At 53.7% G+C, this 23,692-nt stretch overlaps 1 protein-coding gene across 2 annotated transcripts in view; it reads left to right on the top strand.

The window, feature by feature from the left end:
- The first annotated feature begins 20,264 nt into the window (after window positions 1-20,264).
- Window positions 20,265-23,692, top strand: part of ASB2 (ankyrin repeat and SOCS box containing 2) — a 43,599-nt gene continuing 40,171 nt past the window's right edge. Inside the window, exon 1 of one of the 2 annotated variants that reach the window (XM_007184245.3) lies at window positions 20,265-20,517. The gene's annotated coding sequence lies outside the window, so the exon portion shown is untranslated. Of the gene's footprint in view, window positions 20,518-22,464; window positions 22,488-23,692 lie in introns of those variants that run through there. The other variant, XM_007184246.2, reaches the window with a different exon arrangement.

Genomic DNA, 23,692 nt, shown 5'->3' with positions numbered 1-23,692 from the left:
TGCATTTAACTGACATCATATACTCTGAGCTTTTACAGAGCTAGAATGGAGACCGGGATAGACACTTTGAATGAGCTCATGGTCAAGCTGGGAAGGTGGCCTAGTTGACAGATAGTTTCAACACAGCCTTGCAAAGAGTTCCTGGGCCGCTCACCTAAGTCTGGTTGCTAGTTATGGCCAAAAGAAGACAGTCTCCCTAAGCGTGCTGTTCATTGGCCATCTGCTGGGCCAGCCCCGGCACATGGGAGGAGCAGGGAGAGAAGGGGTGGGGCTACACGTCAACCTGCCCAGCCCTGAGCATTGGACACGGGTACACAAGCACGGGAAGGAGGAAGGGGCCCAGTTGACTCACTCGACAGCTCCAGGAGCACAAAGCCGCAGCTGAGCTGTGACATCGCAGTGCTGGCTTCTGTCCTCATGATGTGTCCATTGCAGGATCCACCTGTGGGTGGAGTGGAGGGCCTGATTCCCCGAGGTCCTGTGGCCCTCCCCACTCCTGCCGCCCTGGTTCAGTTCCCAAGGAGAAGGGGTGGAGAGACGGTGACCTCAGGGGAGACTTGGGCTGTTTTTGCTTTTCTTTCAAGGATGGTCATCTGTGGTGGTCTTTACTGATACCCCAACCTTGCAAGCTTCCCCAATCCTACTGGCTTGTCCTGGGACTCCCCCTTTTGCCTCCTTTTACCTGATTTTGGGTAGCTATAGCTCGGGCACTTCCCCAGCTGGGGCACTCAGCAACCATGGAGGGTTCAGCCCTGTCCACGGCTCAGGACTAAGTCTGGCCCAGGGCAGGGGAGGTGGGGAACAGAAGGAACCTTCAGGACCTAAACCTGGTCCTGCCCCTGCCCCTGCCTAAGGCTCGGCTCTGTTACCTACTGTTGGAGCTGCAGGTCTTGTGCCACTGAGGGGAGTTGGGTGCAGCACCTACCTCTGGTATACCTGCTCCATTCACCGCCCAATTAACTGGCCAGTCCTTCCCCACCAAAAGCCCCATACGATCAGAGGCAGGGCCTCTACAGAGGGCAGCCTGGGTGGGTCTCACTGGCAAGAATGCTGGGGGTCTGCAGTGAGGGCAGAGGTGGAGGGAAGGGCCTGTGCAGGGGCAGAGACAGGGCTGGGGCCGAGGGTGGGGTGTGAGGTCAGGTCTGTGGCTTGAGCTGGGGCAGGGGCTGGGGCTATGACAAAGGCTGGCACAGGCTCTGGATCAAAGGCTGGGGCTGGAGCAATGGCCAACCCGGAGGAGTTGGGCTCATTGTTATTCTGGGACAATTCCCCATCTCCCACTCCTCAGCAATTCCCCTCATGACCCCTCATCAGCAGGCAATGGATTTGGTCCTAGTTGGCTGAGGAATCCCTGAGCAGGTCCCAAGGGAGCTGCCTATATGACCCCCCATGGTTCTGGAGCCCCAAACGCATTTGTTGTGGCCAACCGAGAAATGGAGGTGGGCGGGCCTGGATCTGGCCTTGGGTTCAGACGAGGGAATGCCGGTGCTGAGGGAGAGAAGCCCAGGGCCTAGGGCTGCCCAGAGGGTCAGAGCCAGCCTGGAGGTGGGGGTGTGGTACAGAGGAGGATTGGAGGAAGTCCCCCCAGAGTTGACAGTGTCTGAGGTGGTTCTTGGGATAAGAATGAATGAGGAGAATAAGGTGGGAAGGGCATTCCTGGCAGAAGGAACAGCAGGGACAAAGGTTCAGAGGCACGAAGTAGCATGCACGGACTGTGAGAAACGCAGGCAGATACTTAAAAGCAGAAGGTGAAGGTCAAAGTTGGGGTGTGTCTGGAGCCAGAGTGTATCCACCAGCATCTCTGGATGCCTGCGACAGAAACTGACAGGGCTACTCTGGACAAAGCATCAATGGAAGGCTGTGAGAGATCGCACAGAATCGGAAGAAAGGCTAAAAACCCAGGCTCAGAGAGGACCGGGGCCCAGGGCAGCCCTGGAGATCCAGGCAGCAGGAACTCAGGGGGATAACCTCCCAAATGAACCCTCCCAACCCCTTTCCATAAGCTTCTCCATCCTTAAGAATCACAGTCCTGGGACTTCCCTGGTGACACAGTGGTTAAGAATCCTCCTGCCAATGCAGGGGACACAGGTTCGAGCCCTGGCCCAGGAAAATCCCACATGCCATGGAGCAACTAAGCCCGTGTGCCACAACTACTGAAGCCCGCACGCCTAGAGTCCATGCTCCGAAACAAGAGAAGCCACCGCAATGAGAAGCCCGCGCACCGCAACGAAGACCCAACGCAGCCAAAAATAAATAAAGAAAGAAATTTATTAAAAAAATAATAATAATCAAAGTCCTTACAGAAGGTGCCCAGCTGGCTGAGCCTGGGTCTTGTGCCCGTCCCTTGGCTTGACTGACGGTCACATCATAGGCTCTGCCTTGGGGGCTGGAGGTTTCCCAGAGCAAATCCTGAGGCTGTGGACTCTAGAAGGGGAAATGGCCCCTGAACAGGGGCTCACCGCATGGAGGCTCAGAGAAGCCAGAACAAGGAGTTTGGTCTTTATCCTTAAGGCAACGAGCGGCTGAAGGAGAGGCGTGGTCAGACTGGCATTTCGGAGCCTGCTGTTGGGCTCGGCGCGGAGGGGAATCAGGCAGGCCAGCCGCTGCAGTGGCTAACGTTTGTCTGCACACTTGTAAGCACTTTTCATGCGGGGGTTGATTTAATACGACACGTCCACGAGGTCAAACCTGTCAGTGTTTCGCAGATGGGGAGACTGAGGCCAAGAGAGGTTGAGTAACTTGCCCAAGGTCTCACCGTTGGGAAATTGCTGAGCTATGAATCCAGGAAGTCGGGACTCTAGAAACATCTGGGAGGTTGAGGTGCTGGGACAACACCTTGGGGGTCCTACAAGCCAAGACATAGAGTGAAGGAGGCGGCCCTTGGGGAGATGCCATCAGTGCCTCTGGGCGTCAGGCCTTCATTTGTGAAGGTCACGTGACTGACCCTCTCTCGGCTGAAAGCAGGTGCTGGAGCAGCTTCACCAGACCCTCATCTCTCCGCAGGCTCAAACCCCACAGCACCTGATCTCCCAGGAACTTAGGGCCCTAAACCACTGGACCCAGTATAGCCACAGGCAGGGGTTGCTATGGGCATGGTGACACCATTCGCTTCCCAGTGAGGATTTTATTTTTGGCCTGAAACGTGCCCCCCGCCCGTGGACAAGGCTGGGAGACAGACTGCGGCTCTGGAGATATTTCTCCCTGTCAGGCCCTACAGAGCCCTACAGAAAGATGGCCACAATTACCAGGGCTTGACGCTGGTTATGGACTTACTTCTGCCTGGCTCTTTACCAGGCATCTCTCTGTGAATTCTCAGAACAATCCTCCCAGCGGGTGTAACCATCGCTCCATTTTGCAGATAAGAAAACTCAGGATCGATGAGGTGAAATCACTTGCCAAGGGCACACGGCTCATAAGCGGTAGCAGGGCTGGCTGAGCAATTTGTGGGACCCAACGTAACAGGAAAATGCTGGGCTCCTTACTCAGAAAGTCAAGAATTTCAAGACAGCAATGACAGAACGTAAAACCAAGTAGGGAATCTTTTGAGCCTGGGTCTTGTGCAACTGCATAGGTCCTGCCCTGGGATTTGGACCCAGGTCTAGGGATTCCAGAACCTGTTCTTAAACTCCCACTCCCTTCCAAACCCACTAAGCTGCCCCAGAGCCCTCCTCTCTGCTCTGGTTCGTCCTCTTCCTCCCCCTCCTCTCTCCGGCAAGCTGCAGTGACTAGGGGTGGAGTCATGGGCTTACCTTGGGGCTGAAAGGAACTTTGAAGAGAGGAGACCAAGGCGAGAGAGGCAGGAACTGCCGAGGTTCCACAGCTGGTGAGTGGCCCAGGTCGCAGACCTCCCAGTGCAGCCTCTATCCCCTGGGCTTTGGGAGAGAGAAATCCAAGGCCAAGCTGTCTGTTACAGACAGCTGGGAGTCTGCTTCAAGGGCAGAGCCACAATTAAATGGCAATAGAATCCCCTTTTAAAAAGCATTAACAAGGACTCAGTGGGGCTGGAATTTGACCCCAGGGCTTGAGTCTCACAGCACAGCAGAAGGGAAGGCCGGATCAGGCCTCTGCCCAGAATTCCAGCCCCACCTGCTCTGCAGCCCCAAATGCCTCCCAGCAGGAACAAGGCTGGCCTTCTGCACCCATAGGTGATGCCCAGGATGCAGAGAGTGAGGCTGTGGGGCCAGGCAGTTCTACCAGCTGTGTGACCTTAGGAAAAGTACATAACCTCTCTGAGCGTCAGTTTCCTGAAATGCAAAGTAGAGATAATAACAAGCTAGGATTAAATGAAATAATCCACATAGAACACGTAACATTATCTCATTTTTTTAAAAAATAGCCTGTGTGTGTGTGTACAAAGAAGAAAGTCTAGAAGGATAAGAATAAACTTTTTAGAACCTTGTTTTAGGGGCAGAGTATGAGGGGAAATCTTTCTGTAATTTTAACTCTTCGAGGAAAGCAAGCAGCTCTGCCTGACACCTGGTAGGTATTCGATTAGTTTTGTTTCCTGTTCCTCCCTTCTCGCTTCCTGCAGAAGGTCACAGTGACAGTCATCCCGCAGCACAGGACCCTTTTCTGAGAGTGAGTTTTGACAGAGGGAGGGGCTGGAGCAGATGAGCCCTGTTGCTGGGATTGGTGCCAACGGCGGCTTCAGGGAAGGGACTGGGAGCTTGTGAAGCCTGTGCAGGGCGAGGGGGCGGGGAGCAGGTGCGGGCAGACAAGCAGGGCCTAGTGATTCTGCCGGCATCTCGCTAAGACCTGGCGCTGCTTAGATCCCCCGCTCCCACTGAGCTAGACTCTCAGATCTATCCCCATCCCCTCCCTCCCACCCCAGCAAAAACCAGAGCAGCCCCGGCCCGGGAAGCTGTGCTGTGGCGGCCCCTCCTCTGAGGTCCTAGACCGGTTCCAGCCCTGGTCCTTGCCCTGCCCCGGGGGAGGTCCCGCATCCCAGAGCTGGGAATCGCCCAAGCAGGTCGTGGGACCCTCCGAGGCCATCTCTGGGGCAGCCCTCCTGGGGCCGGGCCCTCCTGGGAGGGAGGAGAGACGCCATGGTCCCAGAGTCCACCAGTGGGAGCTGGGCCTCCCAGTGTCTATGACGGTGACATCTTGGCTCCCTTCACGCCCCACCCTCAACCGCAGCTCAGAGGACCCGCCCTCCTGAGAAGAGGTGTGGGAAAGGGGTGCCCTGACCACAGGGAGCCAGGGCTGGAGGCAGCCAGGGACATCATTAATGATTTCCTCTTCATCCTAGACCATAACCTTCCCCAGGAAGAATCTTCATGGCAACTTAGGGAAACACTGAAGTATAGGGAACAGAAAGGGTTTAGGGGCCTGGCAGGCCTGGGCTCGATCGTACCTCTTCCATATTCCAGCCGTGTAACGTTGGGCAGGTCACCTCCCTGCTCTGAGCTCCCGTAATGGGGTCGCCTCAGCAAGGCCCACTGGTTCTGCCTTCAAAATCACTCAGATCCATCCACTGGCCCATCCTTGTCCAAACCCCCATCTCTCCAACATGGACCAAGGCAATGGCCTTCCCTGCGGGGCATCCTGCTTCTCTGTCCCCTGCAGGCCATTCTCCCCCCTGCAGCCAGAGGGCGCTCCTTCAGGCGCAGATCCACTCTCCCCACTTCCCTGTCTAAAACCAGTGTGAGGCAGATAAATGTTTACCCACCTGCTGCCCATTTCCATGGTGTAAATACTCCCACCATGGCTGATTTCAAGCTACAAATAGTTTAACAATGCGCAACAATCCTGAAGATTTAACAAGTGGTTCTCGTGTGCGGGCATGAGTTGGCTGCAGCACACCACTGCTTAAAAACCCTCCAATAACTACTCATGAAGTTTAAACCCTGGATGACCAGGGCCCCAGTGATCTGGCCCCCACCTTGGCCATTCTTCCCACATTGTTCTTCCCCTGCCCCACTCAGAGCCTTTGCACCCGTGGTTGCCTCTGCCTAGGGCACCGTTCTCCCAGTTCTTCATAATACTTTTTCTTCTTTCCTTTCCGATCTCAGCTCAGATGCACCACTCAGAGTGGCCTCCCCTGACCGTCTTGAACCCCCTTGACTCCTGCTTACCTTTGGTCTCACCTCATTCTCGTTGAGGTCTATTTTGGTCTCATTACTGTGGGTTGTCTCTCTCCCTACTGGAATCTGATCTCCATCAGGGCAAGGATTGGGACTAAATTGTCCCTGCTGGGTCTTAGTTTCTAGAAGAATAGTACCAGACACACAGCAGGCGTTCGATAGTTGTGTGGGTACAAGCACAGCTTTGGAGATACACAGCTTTGGGTTTGAGTCACGGCTCCCCCACCAACCATCTACATAACCATCACTGAGTCACTTAATCTCGTTGGGCTTCAGTTTCCTCCTCTGTAAATCGGCGACAGCAGTGCGTATGTGATGGAGCAGTGAGAACCTAAAGATGACATGTGTAGGATGTTCAGTACAGTATCTGTTGTTACCAGGGCCTCAGAAAATGGAAACAGCCTCTTCACTTGCATATATCCAGCAACAGGGACCTCATTCCCTCCCAAGGTAGCCGTGTCCACCTCTGGGCCACTCTGGCCGCCAGAACATCTGCCCTTCCTTACACTGAGTCCAAATATGTCTCCTCATAGTGTCCCTCGTTAAGTCCTAGTTCAACTGCTTCCCCACAGGACGTCTTGTGCCATTATAACCACATTGTGAATGTTGAGCACAGATTTATGTCACATTTCGGCACGGCAGTGAAGGCAGATGTGACATCCCTCAGCAACTCTTCTCTAATCATGAGCTGTCCGGTCTTGGCAAGTCTCCTGACCTTGCTGAGCCTCAGTTTCTTTCTCTGGGAAATGGGGCTTAACATAGTACCTGCCTCATACGTAGTTGTGGGGATTAAATTAGCTGATATACACATACACTTAGCAGCTGGCACACAGTAAGTGCCCCCCGACACAAAAAAAGCTGCTATTATTGCTATTACTCTGCCAGGTGTTAGTCCACTCCCAGATCCAGCATTTGTGCCATTTTCGGGTCCACAGCCATTTCTGGTTAAGGCCAGACCCTCTCTTGAAGCTCTGCAGCCAAGCTGGAAAAAGAGCCAGTTCTGTCTGGGTCACCCACCCCACGTGCACCCCCAGCTGCCAGAGCTGCCCCCTCACGGTGGACCCCTCACAGTGGAGTCTCAGCACTTCCCAAACTCTCCTGGGGGTTACTTGACCCTGGGAGGTCACTCCACAACTGAGCTTGGAGGCAAGGCCCCCAAACCCCAGGCCACGAGCTTCCCTGAGTAGGGGCTGAATCCCCAGCTGGGGTGGCTTCTGCCAGCTCCCTAGGTGCTCTGGGCATCCCAATGTTCCTAAAAACGCTGGTGCTGGTGGGTGAACGGAGCGAAGGAGACCAAGCAGGGGCAGCAGTGAGGAAGGAGGACCAGGGGAGTGTGGAGTTCTGAAGGCCAGGAGGGAGGGGGCAGAGGTGAACCAAGTTCTAACCTGGCTCCATGGTTCCCCAGTCCCCGGGACGAGCCATCGCACTCATGATTGCATCACCTGTGCAGGTGTGATTAAGGTTCTGCATCAGCGGACTGAGAAGTGGGAGATCGCCAGGTGGGTCTGATGTAATCACAGGAGCCCTGAAAAGGCAGCGCGTCTTCTCCCGCTGGTGGCAGAGGAGCGAGTCTAAGAGATTCCAAGTCCATCTGACACCCTGCCCTCTCTCTCCAAATGTCCTTGTCCTGGATGCCAACCCCCTCGGGGTTCTGCTGTGAGCTCAAAGCTGAGGCTGAGAGTTCGGCCACGTCTCTGCCGATGGCCAGGACCTGCTCTTGGGAACAGGGACTGGGACCGTTTCTGCCCATGGCCCTGGTGGCATTTCAGGGGCTGATGCCACGCAACTGGGGAGATGTCTGGGCCAGTCTCCTCATCTTTAGACTATGTTCCTGTCCCCAGGAAAGCCTCCCACTGCCCCAACAGGAGAAAGAAGCAGCCTGTATGTAGCTCCGTCTCCGCAGGGCAGAGTGTAAGAGGTTCAAACCCACCTATTCCTCTAGTCAGGGGTGGGTGGAAATGCCCATGACCTGAGGGATGTGTTAGTGTATCAGTCAGGGACCCTGCAGGTGGGATCGCCAGGTTTAGAAAAAAAAATACAGGACACCCAGTTAAATTTGAATTCCAGATAAACAGCAAGGAATTGTTTAGCATAAGTATATCCCACGCAATTTTTGGGACATACTTAGACTGACGGACGATTTATTATGTGTCTGAAAGTCAAGTTAACTGGATATCTTATATTTTGTCTAATACAAGACACAGCAGGCACATGCAAAAGGTTAAATGAAGAGAAGTTGATGAAGTTGATGAGGGGACAGAGGGGTGGGCAGCATCAAGGGCACCAAGGCAGGCTGAGGCACCCGGAGTCCAGGAGCAATGGGAAGCTGTGACCACCCCAGGGAGGAAATGATGTTCTGGAACCTGGAGAGAAGCCACCTGAAGAGCTGCAGCCATGCAGGATGGAGTCCCTGGGACCCTAGGCCCAAAGCAGAGGAGGAGCTGGAGAAATAAACACCCTGACTTCTCTCTTGTCCTGCCCACCTGGCCTCCCATTGGCTGGACCCAGTCAAAAGCCAGAGGGCAGGGACCTTGGTGATGCTCTGGTCAGCCTGCCGGGCACAGAAGGGCAGAGCAGGGATCTGACAGCAAAGGGGAAACCAGCACAGTGTGGAAAAGGAAACCAGGGCTTCTTAATCCCCCTTGGGCTCTGTCCCCTTGACGAGACTTACAGAGGACTTTCCCAGAAGGTTGGGCGGGGATGGGGCAGAGTCACAGATGCTACACATAGGCCCCCAGTCCTCCAGGAAGAGGCTCCGAGTGCAGGCCAAGCACATGTGGCCAGATGTCCACAGGGGCCTTTCACCCCTCAAAGCGTGGCCCCAACTTGCCCCAAGCTCATTAGGGTCTCTGGCCCTTTGAGTCCAAAACCTCTCCCAAGACTTCCACCAGTTCCAGGGCTTCTGTTCTCCTGCCCCGCAAGGCCCCTGCTCCAGGCTGGCTATCTCCACCCAGACTGGACCCCTCCCCCCGGAGGCTCACTGTCTACAGCACCCACCATTCAGGAGCCTGACTGACCTTCCTGGGAAATTCAGGCAGGTGGGAGGGTGCCACCCCTCCCCCCTCCGCCACCACCCCTGGGTGCAGGGCTGGTCCTCCACATCGCCCTCCCCCACTGCCCCCATCCCGGGTCCGCAATCTTCTCTCTCTGCTGTGCGGAGCTTCTCCCCCTCCTCTGAAGGCCTAGAATGAGGTGGGAGTCACATCCACCCCAAACTTATATCCGAGTATTTCTCAGCAAAGACCCTCTCTCTCTCTGTTTCTCTCCCTCCCTCACTCCCTCCATCCCTCCCCACTTGCTCCTCCCTCCCCCCACCCATGTACCTTGCACCAGGCTGTAGAAATGAAAGGACCCCCCCCCACCCAGGCTGCTCTTTGCCACGTGAGGATACAACGAAAAGACAGCCAGCTACCTACGAGCCAGGGTCTGCCGGCACGTTGATCTTGGTCTTCCCAGCCTCCAGAATTCTGGAACTGGTGGCAACCCTGCCTCAAACATACAAATGATGCCAGGCCTTAAGGGATGTCAGTGCAACGTGAGAATTTGGGTCACCGACTGAGAAGCAAGCTACCCACCCACCTGGAACGCTGACCTTGGACTGATCCGCGAGAGCAGTAAAGGTCTGCCTTTGGTAGCCCCAAAGGAAACCAGACCACCTCTCCATCATCTCCCCCACAGGCCAGGCCCTCAGTGTGGCCAGCAGAGCTCTCCTGGTCCAGCGCCTGCCGACTCCTCCAGCCCCACGTCTGCCCTTCCCCACACGCTGCACTCTGCCCAGGCCCACCTCCTGTGGTTGCCCAGCTGGCCACGGGCTCCAAGGCCACGGGCCTTGGCTCATGCTGTGCCCTCTGCCTGCGATGCCCTGCCTCCACCTGTGCACTGAGACAACCTTCACCTGCGGAGACTCAGGGCGGCCTGTTCCTCCTTTGTTGGAAGGTCTCCCGACGCCCCCCACCCCCGCTAACCCCTCCCCCTCCTCCCTTCCCCACCCCCTCCCCTCCCCCTTCCCTCCCCCTACTCCTCTTCCTGGCCCCTGCTCCCTGCCCCCCAGGCTGTGCCTCCCTGGGGCTGGGATGTAGGGTTTCTACATCCCAGCAGCCGACACTGCTTCTGGCTCTTAGTAGAGCTCATGGCATTTAGTTTGTGCCTCGAGGATAAAAATAGTGATAGTTGCAGTTATTGAGCCTCAAGCAGCCACTGCCCTAGACCTTCTCATTTAAACCCTATATCGGCCCCATGAGGAAGGTGCTGGTTATGGCTCCTGACTTACAGGTGAGAACCTGGGGCCCCGAGAAGGCTGAGTAAGCCGTCCAGCAGCGGGAGAGGGGACATTCAGCAGACCACCCAAGCCGCATCTACTCTAATCCTGCACCAGCCACTGTGCAGAACCTGCCCAAAGGGTGGAGGGAAAGGGCATTGCCGATCCAAGAGGGTCCAGTGCAGCCACGTGCAGACGGATGGAGCAAGGTTGGGGGCAGTGAGAGAGTGAGGCTGCAGAAGGCGGGGATGATCTCTGGGGGGATGACCGCAGAGGCCTCGGAGATCCCACCAAGACCGCCCGGGCAGCATGCGTCAGATGCAGCCTGTTTTGATTCTCTCAGCATTCATGTGCCCCCTGGGGATGCAGCAGCCCTCACCCCGACGGGCACCAGACTGCGTGGGTCAGAAACCAGGCCTCTGGGCACCGCAGCCTGGAGATTGTCTTCAGGCCCCAATGGTCCTTATCCCAGGACTTGTGACACAGCAGACACCTGATCCCATTTGGTCAGGCTAAATAGAGACCTAGAGGCCTGGAGAGAAGGACAAGACTGAGGGGCCAGCTGGCCATCTGGGGCCACCCATAGGCCCTGCATCAACAAGAAGAGGAGCCCAGAGGCTGGCAGTCGTCTCCCACAGCACAGCCCTGACTGCTGGCAGCACCGGTGTGCACCCAGGTCACATGCTTCTCGGCGGCCCGGCCAGGAGCGATGACAGTGCAGTTTGGAGGGGATGCTGGCTGGCTTCAGTGGCACCAGGAAAATTGGGAAGTAAGAGAGGAAGGGAAAGAACAGAGAGAGAAAGAGAGAGAGAGAATTTAAAATCCAGCCCCTGTATTAACCGAGTGAACTTGGAAATGTATCTTAAAGCCTCCATCTCCTTATCTGTGAAATGGTGACCGCCACATCCGCCCCTCAGGGCAGTGTGAGACTGACCACAGGTGCCCATGCTTTTCAAGCTCTCGGCCACCGCATTCCAGTGTCCGCTCACCCCAGGGGTCCCAGGGCCTCCTGGAGGGTCAGCCTCGCTGGGGCATGTACAAGCCCGTGTGTGCATGGGTGTGGGAGAGAGTGACCTGTGCAAACACATGCATTGACTGAATTCTGCCCAACAGCCAGTTACTTTGCAATTATGTGTAATGGGAGGTTGAATCCCAGGACTCAGAGACTTGTCCAAAACCATTGTTGTCCCATTTTTTATTTCTGGTTTTGAAATATTTACATAGACTTGATTTGAATTCCAGCTGACTTACAATTAGAATTTTTATTCTCAGAGAGCAAAGAGGTGTGGGTACCCCAACTTACAGCTGCTCATTCTGGTTTCAGAGGCGCTCAGAGTCTGGAGGAGCCTGTGTTCTTAACAGCTCTCAGGACCCTGCCTTCCTTCTTTCCTCAGGGCTCCAGAGAGGGGAAAAACTTGCATAGGGTCACACAGAACTTTCCAGAAGGGCCAAGACCAGCACCCTAGAGGCCAGGCCTGAGCTCTTCCCAAGGTGCCAGGTGCCTCTCACCACACACATGCACCAAGAAAGAGAGACAGATCTATATTTTTAGGAAACGAGAGACATCAACAGTTACTTAATATATTTATAAGACTAGTTCATTTGCTAACTGCCCTGCAAACTGGTAGATGAAATTCACCTCTTTTCTTCACTGGAAGAAGGTAAGCTGTGTGTGTAGTGTGTGTGTGATCTAAGCATCAACAGCACGTGTGTGTGTGTGTGTGTGTGTGTGTGTGTGTGCCTGTGTCTGTTCTGTGTGTCTGTCTGTCTGTCTGAATGCACCAGCTACCAGCAGGGACGCCTGGCACTAGCAGGGCTGAGTTCCCCCCCACTTTCCTGCTTAATGGAGAACCCTAAGCTTCATGGTGATCCCTGAAGCTCTTGCTTCTGCTTTGCTTGAACTACGGCTGCATTTCCCTCTGCTGGTGACCTTCAGGGCTGTTTATGAGCCCCTTTCAGTGAGCCATTCCTATACCAATCACAAGGTATTTGAAATCCAAACACCTGGCCCTCCTGACGGCAGCTATTCCTGAAATCCAAAGCCATCCTTGGGGAGCCTCTCTCACTCCTAGCAGACCTCTTCCTCCCTTCGCACGCCCTCTTCCCATTGCACCACCTCACCGTGCACATTTTGACCATTAATTCTATGTTGGGGAAGCTGTCCTGTGCACTGTAGGATGTTTAGCAGCGTCCCTGACCTCGACCCACTAGATGCAGTAACATCTAGTAGGAAACCCACCTCCCTCTGTTATGGCTACCAAAAATGTTTCCAGGAATTGTCAAATGTCCCCTGGGGGGAAACTGTCCCTAGCTAAGAACCACTGTTTTCAACCAACCACCATCCCCTCTGTCTCTATTAGGAAGTTTAAACTAATAACAACATCTAACATTTATTGACGTAAGTTTTTATTCTAAGGAATGTATGTATACAGAAGTTCTCCCTTATCCATGGAGGATACGTTCCAAGGCCCTCAGTGGATGCCTGAAATGATGGATAGCACCAAACCCTATATATACTGTTTTTTCCTATACATACATACCTATGATAAAATTTAATTTATAAATTAGGAACAGTAAGAGATTACCAACAGTAACTAATAATAAAATTGAACAATTATAAAAGATATGTGAGTGTGGTCCCTCTCTCTTTCTCTCTCAAAATACCTATTGTACAAATTCAATGCCTTTTCCATCTTAACTAAGTGCTCATCACATGCTGTGGCTGTAACTTTTGCAGTTTGAAGTTCAACAGCAAAACTAGCACAAATTTCTTTATCCTTCTTCACAATTTCACAGATAGACGGCTTATTCTCATGCTAGATCTTATCAACCTCAGCATACGATTTTTTTCTTTTCTTATTAATTTGTGAGCTCTCACCTTTTCACTTAAAAGAAGCACTTCACGGCTTCCCTTTGACATATCCAAATTGCCAGCATCAGTGCTCTTACGCTTTAGACCCATTATTAAGTAAAATGGTTACTTGAACACAAGTACTGTGGTACCGCAACAGTCGATCTGATAACTGAGAGGGCCACTAAGTGACTAACGCCGGGATATGCTGGACAAAGGGATGATTCATGTCCCAGGCAGGACGGAGCAGGATGGTGTGAGATTTCGTCATGCTACTCAGAACCGCTTGCAATTTAAAACTTATGAATTGTTTATTTCTGGAATTTTCCATTTAATATTTTCAGACTGCGGTTGACCAAGGGTAACTGAAACCATGGAAAGTGAAACCAAGGGTAAGGTGGGGACGACTACTATATATAAAATTTAATCCTTGCAACCTTCCTATGAGGAATAGGTACTATCATTTTTTCCCCACTTTACAGATCAGAAAGCCAAAGCTCAGAGAGGTTAAGTAAGTTGTCCAAGGTCACACAGCTAGCAAGTAGCGGAGCTGGCAGATGACGCGAGTCTTGGTTCTTAGCCACTTGGCTCTGCAAGGGAGATCTGGGGCAGTCAACTTACAAGCAATTCTGTGCTGGGAGTGGCCCCTGCCTGACCCATTGGAGTGGGAACAAGGAAGCACAATGACATTGACACCCAAATAGCCTGTGCTTAAGCCTCCAGCTGGTCACTGGGGCTTGTGGTCTATTGCAAACCACAACCTCCCTGCCTCGAAGCATTTCTGGGAGTCTCCAGGGGGTAACAGGCATTGTAAATGTGCCCATGAGGATGTCTGGCTTACTTTCTGGGCCCATCCCCCTCTGATGTGGTGGGATTCCTGCCAATTTGCCCAGCAACTTGGGTTTTAGGGTCCAGGGCATGATGTGATTATCAGCCACTATGATCACACCGTCAGCTTGGGAGGGAGCTGCAGAAAAGCAGAATGAATTTCTGGGAGCTGTGGCTTCTGCCTTGGTGAGCCCCTCTCACTCTCCAGCCTCAAATTCCCTTTCCGCAGAAAAAGGACAATGGAGCAGGTGAACCCCAGGACCTTCTGGTTCTGACATTTCTTGATCTTCTGACCTCTCAGTTCTCTGTGGGACAGAGGCTATGTGGGCGGAGGTGTCACCATCACCAAGTGCAGGCGAGTCCCAGGAGGGCCTTGGTTCCTCCGTCAGAATGATAACACCTCCCTCCCGGGATGGCCAGGCAGGTGCCTGGACCCCTGCAGGGGCTGCTAAACGGGGGCATCTGCATCCCTTCCCACCCCCAGGATGTTGGGGCGCCTGGTCCACTGCCTGCCTCCTCCTCAGCCCTGCCTCCCACCCAGAACCCAGGCCCTCCTCATCGCAGCAAGCCCAGGCCCTTCCTCAGAGTGCCAGATCTGGCTGACATCTCTGCAGTGTCACATGGCCACTTTGGACTCCCCGAGAAGCAAGGCCAAGGTGAAGCCGCCTTTCCGTCTTTCAGCTGGCTGCCCTGCAGAGATGCCAAACGGGTGAGAACTGCATTTCTGGAGCTGTCACTTTGCTCCCCGCAAGCTCTGCCTCCAGAGCGGCTGGCCAGGGGCTGAATACGAGAGGCTCCTGCCCTCACCGCTCCACTGCAGTTATGGAGGGGTGGCACTGGGCCGGCAAGGAGCTGCTGGATCCAGCGGGAAATGCAGCGTCTGACACAGCCTGGCTCACCCCGGGGCAGGAGGGAGGGCCTGCTGCATGCTTGTCTTGGTTGGGAGATGAGATGCCTTTCCCTCTTGCCCAAGGGCAATAGAGAGCTCCCAGATCTGCTTGGAACATGTTTATGTTCGTGGCTAATCTGTTCCCAGCAGCTAACAGTGCTAACTTGAGTTCCCAACAGTGACTCAGGCATGGTGACTCAGGTTGGCCCACAGGGTCAGCAGCCTGCAGGATGGCTCAGTCCAAGGCCCACTCACTGGTCACCTGAGCCTGCCTGACCCATGGGGGATGCCCTCCCCTCCTGCACACACCCTCCCCCTGCAGGTGGCAGGTGGGAAGGAAGAAGTACCATGGATAAGCGTCTCCTGAGTGCTGGGCCCTGGGTGGGCTGTTTGAGCCCTGGGACCTCATTTAACCCCTTAAGAGCCATGGGAGAGAAGACTCATCCCTCTCCTATTCTCAGACGATGAAACTGAGATTCAGAGAGGTGCAGGGCTGTAGCCAGGTCCCACAGCAAGCGAGGGTTGGGCTGGGATTAGCCGGCACCAATGCCCATGCTGGAGACAGGACAGGGCGGTGCTAACTGGGATTGCATGTGGGTGGTGACACCGCAAGGAAGGTGTTGTCTGCACAGGGCTGACCAAGCGTGTCCCCACCAGGCCCAGGACCACCCCCTACTGGGACCTCCTCCAAGGGCAAGACACTCCGCGGAGAAAGAGCTTACAGACAGTTGGCCCTGGGGCTACAGTGCTTCTGCGGCAGATGCTTCCATATCCGAGGGCTGAAGCCCAGGAGCCGAGGTAGACGAGGTAGACGGCCTCACTCTGCGTCTCTGGGCGGGATAACTCGGGGCTGCCAGCCGAGGATGGCTGGTGATTTGTGTGACGGGGGATGAGGTATAGAGCAGGGAAGTGTGAGGCTGGCTGAGGCCGTGGCTCTGCCATTCCTTTCTGTCCTGCTGGTCTGTCCTGGCCGCTCTTGTCTGAAGGGTCGGTCGTGGATGGTCATGGCTCGGGAAGGCCCCAGCCGGCTGCAAAGAGCTCATGTCCCACAATGGAGTCTGTGCCTCACATCTGCTAACGGTGATGCAAACCCTTACAAGACCCCATTGTCCCTCCCTTGACATGCATGGGGGCTGCTGGAGGGAGCAGAGCCGAGATCAGGCTGCCCTTCGCCAGGCCCCAGGGGCCCCCCCTCATCCTTGAGGGTGTCACCTCCACATCTAGGGTGTTGATGAGGTGTGAGGCTGACCTGCCCTTCTCTCCCATCTGAGGGGCGGGGTTACACCCTCCCTCTGCTTTCTATGAATAGGCAGACTGTCTTCTCTCCCAGGAGTCTGCCTTGGCCCCCAGAGCTGGGAGGTTGATGGGGTCTGGACTGCTCCAGAGGAAATATACTGTCAGTTGGCCGCACTCCAGAGGGCACAGTGCTCATGGTAAAGAAAGGAAGGGGGTGGGGGACTTCTCTCTGCCTTCTCCTCCCCCCCTCCTTCCTTTCCACAGATGCACCTCCCTCCCTCCCAGGACTTGGGGCCTTCGTCTGCCCTCCCTACCCCTGCAGGCTGCCCTCTGTCCTCTCCAACCCAGAACTCTGCCCAGGGTGTGGATCTCTTTCCTGTCCCTCTTCATCTCTTGAAACCAAAATAAACTGATATTAAAAGGCAGCCAGGGCTGGGGGCCAGGACGCCAAGGCTGCAGAGGTGCTTATTTTAGCGGATGATGTTCCATCACTGGGTCAGAACTGTCCCAGGCACTGAACCACATCCCAGCTCCCGCCCCCTTTTCACCCTTCTCTGGCTCTTCCTCTCCTTCCTGAAAGAGGTATCACTGTCATATGGAAAACATGCTGGGCTTGGCTCCCTCTCTGGTCCCTACTAGGTTTGGGGCTCTATGAACTGCCTCCCTCCCCAAAACTTTACTCATTGAATTCAGATTAAAATAAACATGGAGGGAAGCCTGAAAGGGAGAGGTCTGGTGTGTGTGTGTGTGTGTGTCTGTGTCTATGTGTGAGAGTGTGTGCAGCCAAGAACCAGGATGATGCTGGTGGACGTGCCACAGCCCTTCCCAGTTTAGATCCATGAGCTGTGTGGCTTGCATGTAAGCACATATAGCAACAGCCATTTAATGAGCACCTACTATGTGCCAGGAACTGTTGTAGGTACTGATACTCAGCAGTGAACAGAAAGACTATCCAGATGGGACAGACAGGCAATAAACAAGTGACAAATAAATGTATAATAGTTAAGGGGGGGTGATAAGTGCTATGGAGAAAAATGAAGCAGGGTAAGGAGATGGAGAGGGAGGGAGGGGAGGCTCTATGTAGGATCGGGAGAGTAGAACCCTCCTGGTGCCATGTGTGAGCCCTGGGGGCTTTCTCTTGGTGGCCCAGCCTTCTTTCTGCTGCCCTGCAGGTTGACCAGTTGTTTGGTTTCTGCCTCTGCATCTATGCCCCATTTAGTCCTTTCTGTCCCCATAAAAAACTTCCCTGGAGGACTGTTCCACAGGACCACCTCTGGGGCCTTGCACAAAGGCTCCAAAGATCACTGGGGCCAGGACTTCTCAGATGCTTGTGTAATTTGTAATCAGGGACACATAAATTAAAACTGCAGTGAGCTACCACTATTGACCATCAGAATGGATAATGTGAGAAAAGATGGAAAATGCCAAGTGTTGGTGAGGATGTGGAGGAACTGGAACTCTTACACACAGCAGATGGGAAGGTAAGTTGGCACAACAACTTTGGAAAACTGGTAGTGTTCCTGGAACTTAGCCTATGCTGATTTTCTGATCCAGCGATTCCTGTTTTAGGTGTTGACCCGACGGAAATGGATATGGATATTCACCAAAAGATAGTCTAGAAAGTTCACAGCTATGCTATTCATGATAGCCAAAAACTAGGTACCACCCAAAGGTCCATCAGCAGTAGAGTGAATTAACTGTGATATATTCATAGCATGGAAAACTACCCAGCAACAAGGAGGAACAATCCATAACTACATGAAACAATATAGACGGACTTCACACTATACAGTTCAGTGGAGGAAGACACAGACGTGACTCCATTCATATGAAGTTCAAACAACTTGAACCACTAGCTGTTAGGAGAGTGGTCACCCTTGGCAGGAGGTGGTGGGTGGTGGTATTGAGATGGGTGCAGGGAGCAAAAGGGGTCTTCTGGGGTGCTGGTAATATTCTCTCTTTGACGTAGATGCTGGGGTGTCTGTGAGTTGATTGAGCTGTATGCTTATGATAGGTGTGCTTTTCTGTGGGTATATTATTCTTTAATGAAACGTTTTAAAAAATTGGTGCTGTTCAGGCCTTGCCTCGGATGAATGAAATCAGAATCTCTGGGGGAGAGGCAGGCGTGGCTAAGTTTAATAGGATTCTAACGTACAGCTAAGGTTGGGAATCACCAGGTTAGCCCAACCTGTTCATTTTGGAGTTGAGTGACCTGTGATGTCCACAGACAGGCCAACCCGTGTTTATCTCAGGGTCTGTGGACCTTTATCTGCAGCTTCAAGCCTCCCAAGTGGGATGAGTGAAGGACCAGCGGAACAGCAAATATTCACCAATTTATAGTCGTAGCCTTGCAGGGCTCCTTGTTCTGCCCCAACATTTGGATTCCCATTACCTGGGGGATAGAGCTGCGACTAAAAGCATTGGCTTTTGCAGCAGGCAGATGTGGTTCAAACTGCTAAACCGTCACTTATAGATTCTGGGATTATTGACAAACTCCTCAGCCTCTCTGAGCCTCAGTTTTCTCATCAGTGAAATGGGGTGACAGTAGCACTTGCTGGAAAAGTTGTGTGAGTACAGCCAGAAGACATTATCATATATGAGTCAAAGTGTATCTGGCCAGTCCCCACCCCCTGCTGTCCACCCCCAATGCACTTTCTGTTCCCCGTGATGCTTCACCCACCATTTGGGCTCTTAATTTTCAAAAGATGAGTGTAGGCACAGGCAACAGGATTTGGAGACTGAGTTTCTCCAGCTTTCTTGACTCTAAGTGGTTTGTCTGGACTGGCAGGGAGAGGCAAGGCAGAGGGTCACCTGAGAAGGTGCCCTGTGTCTGCCCATGGCCCGGCCCTCCCAGGCCAAATCTGAGGTCTGTGACACATTGACAGCAGAGGAATCTGTGCCCCATGTCTGGCAGGGATCCCAAGGAAGCAGCAGGACCCCAGGGATGCATTCCATGGAGTCCACTAGAACTCCTTACTACTGAGAAAAATTCCCAGACATTAAAGAGCCCTAGACAGCCGCCACCTTCTCCTGCACCCCGCCACCGTGGCACAGTCTGGGAGGGGCTGAGTGTGAGCTGTCCTTGAAGGGTCGCCAGCCACAGTGGAGTGATGTGAGTAGCTGGGAGACAGCCTGAGACTAATCATGTCCTCCCATCCTCAGCCCCGGGTCAGCCCTCCAGAACACTGACCCGACCACAGGGCACCCTGAACTCACTGAGATTTATTTCCAGATGAACTATGCAAAGTGAACCATGCCAGGGGGTCATAAATCCAATATCCTGAAAGGGGGAAGGGGTCTTTGAAATTGAAATTATTTTCCATTTAGAGGAATAACACCAAGTGACACTTGCAGCCCCCGGACTCTGACACCTGAGACCTGAACGCAGATGCAGGCATATGGGTGCCTGGCATCCTGTGTGCTCAGTGCGTGTGCCTCTATGCGTGTTGTTTTTTTGCCACCCAAGGCTGACATTTTGTGGCACTCCATCGATTCCAGAAACGGGGTATTCTTCCCTGGCCCTGGAGGAAGGGCTCCCTTCTGCTGTGTGCCTCCGCTCAAGGTTTGCCCACATGCTTATTTGCCCTTTGTAGCTCCAGCCCCACCCCATGGCCTCCAGCAGCTGGATCCTGGTACCTCCAAATATCAGGCTCTGCCACCTGCTACGCGCGCAGTGATTTCTGCAAAGGCCCTTACACTGAACCCTCTCATCTTCCCTTCCCTCTCGTTCAGCCCATCTTCCTCCCTGCCTTCCTGCCTGCTCTCAATCTCCCTCCTTCCTCTCCTCTTTCCCAGCCTCCCTGTCTCCTCTCCTTCCTCTTACTTCTCTTCCCTCCATCCTCTCTTCCCGCTTTTTTCTGCCAGTTCTCTTCCCTTCTCATCTTTTCTACACTTCCTTCCTTGCTCTTGTGTCTTTATCTCCCAGCTCCGTGTCTCTTACCCTCTGCATCTCTCTCCTCTCTCGCTCCCTCCTGGGGAGTTCCAGAAACATATCCATATATGGCCTCCATGTCAGGGATCACAAGTGATGACATCACGGGAGGGCCAAAGCTCCGAGATGCTCTCCGAAGTGCAGTCCGTAATTGACACGCCCTGGAGGAACCAGGATCGCGGCTTCCCCAGTGCAATCTTTAAACAGGAAATCTGAGATTCATAACATCTTATAGCTTGGCTTGCCATCATTGGTCATGCGGTGGGCCCGAAATAAACTCCCTGCTTCAAAGGAGAGTGTTTCAGAACTGCCTGGCACAGCAACCAGGAGCCCAGGGCCAGGGCAGAAGGCAAGCTCAGGGAGCATGTTCTGAATTAAGACACTCTCAAGAAAATCCTTTTTATTACCCCTGAATTGTACCCTTGTTTCAGAGCCTAACAGGTAATGCATGCTTTCAACTTTCTTATACAGAAAGATTGCTTGTCTGGCTGGGGCTTACCGCTGCAGTGCCTATTTGTAACCTCTTAAAGTCAAAGTATGTTCTTGCGTCTCCCTCTTTCTCTTATTCTCTTGAGTTTTAAAGCGAGCTGGTGACTTTCATTTTGGATTTGGGGGACAAGAATCGGCTGTTTGCACGTACTTGTCCGATCTTCTGGAGGATTCTTGCTCAGAATATCACTCTGCTGTGCACTTCTAAAAATGGAAATGTAAAAGGAGTTATCAATGATGCTATTGTTGGTTCCATAGGCCTTGGGCAATGTCTGTGTCAGACAAATGAATTTCAGAAATGCTTTCAGGTCGAATGAAAGATATTGTCATGCATGGGGGCGTCAATTTCATGTGCCATTTATGGAGCATCTATGTGTGTGCAGTACTGTGTGGGGGGGGGCAGGTGATAGCAACCTGGGATGCCATGGGCTATACCTACAATGACGTGGGGTTTAGGAGAGGGAATAGAATCTGCAAACAAGAACTATGACACCACGTAAAGAATGAGAAGCGTTGTGTGTGTGTAAACTTGAGGACATATTCAAGGGGGTGATGGCCTTTGAAAGGATGGGTGGATGTCTTCAGGTGGGTGGAGGGTGGGTGGGAGAGGGACCTCCAGGTGGAGGGGCGGCTCGGGCAAAGGCAGACAAGCCGGGGTGGGTCTGGGCTGATGGTGGGAAGCGCAGTGTGGCTATAGCAAAGGGTCAGGAGGTGAGAAGCGGGGGTGATGCTGGGAGGGGAAGCCGGGGGTGGGGATGGGGGATGCAGGTCCCACCAGGCGAGGCAGGAAGATGGAACATTTTCTGATCATTTTTGAGCAGAGGAGGCATGGGTGGAATCTGACTTCAGGCATCTCCTCAGGAAGCCATGGGGATGGCCCGGAATGAGGAGGCAGGGAGGCAGTGACCCTTAGGTAAGTGACGAAGACCTGAGTTGGGGCAGAGGCCAAGCCCCCTGCCCAGGATGGAAGAGCTTATGTGTGAGATAGGGGCTGAGGGAGTTCACAGGGGCCCAGGCAGATCCTGAGGGGCCAGCCCACCAGCCGTAGGCCCTGATCTCTGCTGTCGGAGGCCTGGGGCAGAGCGCAGTGCGGCAGCCAGGGGCAGATGCTCCAGTCACTTCTGGAACAGTTGGACGGGTCCCGACAGCTGGTGGCAGGTCTGTTTACAACACAGCCTCCTCCAGGGGCTGGCAGCTGCCTCCACCTGGCACCCTTCTCGTTTGCATCATCCATTCTTGCACAAACAGGCCAGCCCATGATGCCCTCCTCCTCCTCCTCGGGGTGGGGACCCCGTGTGATCCACCCCTGGTGACCTTACAATTCATAACAGTAATCAATATCTGTGAGTGTTCATTGAGCGTTTACCGTGAGCCAGGCACTGAGTCCAGGGCTTGCGGTGGTTGCTCTCAATGACTCTTCTCATGGGCATAAGTTAAAGGTGATGGTTACTCCCATTTCCCGGATGTGGAAACTGATGTCCCGAGAGGTTAAGGGTCTCGCCTAAAGCCGGACAGCTAGGAGGAGTTGGAGTTGGAACTCAAATCCTGGCCTCTTGGCCGATGGGCCTCCAGTGCCCACAGTCTAAGCCGTGGTCTCTGCAACCTCCCAGGGGACTGGCACTGAGGTAAACAGACACGTCCTGGCACCTTCGAAGCATCATAAGGTGCTGTATATTGTGGACAGGCTGGATCCAAGAGAGTCTTCCCAAAGGAGGCGCAAAAATATCTCTGGACCCACCCACTGTCCTTCCACTGCTGAGCTGTGGAGGGTCAGGCTGTCCGGAGTGGGCGGCTGTCGCAGGACTTGTTTATATCTTTACTTCTCATCCTCAGCACCTTCTTCTGGACTCATTAATGCCTGGGAGTATCAGTGAAGTCGCTAAGAGCTTCGCGGTCGAGGGAGACGTTTTGGGGAGATGGTGGTAAGGTAAAAGTCAGGTGATTCCTAACCTGCCTGAATTTTTTAAAGAAAAGCACACAGAAGAGAGGGGTGGAAAAAGAGAGGAGAAGTAGAGAGAGAGAAGAAAAAGATTTAAATAAAGGCAGGAGAGCAAAAAGCAGACCAACAAAAACAGAAAGGAGAACAATCCTAGCTGATTTTGGTGTGATCTCAAATAAAACAATTTCCAGCCAGTCCTGCGTGTGGTTAGGCTGGGTGAGGAGGGGGGCTCTGGGAGGGCACCCCTGCCCCTCCTGAGACTTCCCCCTCTGAAGCCTGGAGTGAGAGCTTCCAGAACCTTCTGCCACCCAGGGGCCAAGATGAGGGAGAGTCCCTGTCCTCCAGGTACCCAGAATAGGGCTAAGCAAGGCCATACGTGGGCTGCAGAGGAGTGGCGCTGCAGCTGTTAGAGGCTCAGCCCCACACCGGTGAGCCGGCCCCTCCTCACCCCAGCCAGGGTGCTGGCACAGACGGCAAAGCAAGGCATTCGCTGAGCCCTGGACAGAGACTGGGGCAGGGCCCTGGAGTCCTGCGTCCAGACCTGTATGTGCCAAGCCAGCCAGGCTGGCTGCAGCAGGAAAAGGCAGGGAGATGGACCAGGAGGAGCTTGGGAAGGCGACTAGCTGTGCCAGGGTCAGCATAGCTAGGGGTCACCTCCAGCCCCTGCAGGGCCCGGGGGTGAGAGACGTGTCCTCCACTTGGGAGGCTGAACTGACGGTAACCCACGAGTCTGGGGACTCAATAGCATGGGGCCCACAGAGATAAAACTTGGCATTCACTGATGCTTTTCTTAGCTGGTGCTCATGGCAGCGCTTCAGATTGTGGGCCTTTGGGCCTGTGTGGAGTTTATGCTTCTCCTCGGAAAATGGAATATTTTCTACCAAAAACAGGAAAGAGGATTTTTTCCTCTTGTTCGTTCTTCTTCCCTCTCTCCCTCTCACCCTCCTTCTGTCCTCCTGTTTTGGGGTAGCTTCCTCAATGTACAACAATAAGTAAATAATCTTCTAAAACTTGTCATCAGGGTCCTCGACCACTTGTGAGTGATTCATCCTGATTCAGGTTAGCAAGGGGCGCTCAGCTCATTTCAGATGGAGTTTTGGTCTCCAAAACCTACAGTGGGCACAGAGGGTCCGGGGGTGTGGTGACGTGGGAGCGGAAGCAGCTTTGGACAGGTTCAAACCCCTGGCC

The sequence above is a fragment of the Balaenoptera acutorostrata genome, assembly GCF_949987535.1.
Source record: "Balaenoptera acutorostrata chromosome 3 unlocalized genomic scaffold, mBalAcu1.1 SUPER_3_unloc_1, whole genome shotgun sequence".
In the NCBI taxonomy this organism is placed as follows: Eukaryota; Metazoa; Chordata; class Mammalia; order Artiodactyla; family Balaenopteridae; genus Balaenoptera; species Balaenoptera acutorostrata.
Note: the sequence above shows the minus strand (reverse complement) of the source record. Positions and strands in the feature narration are given on the sequence as shown.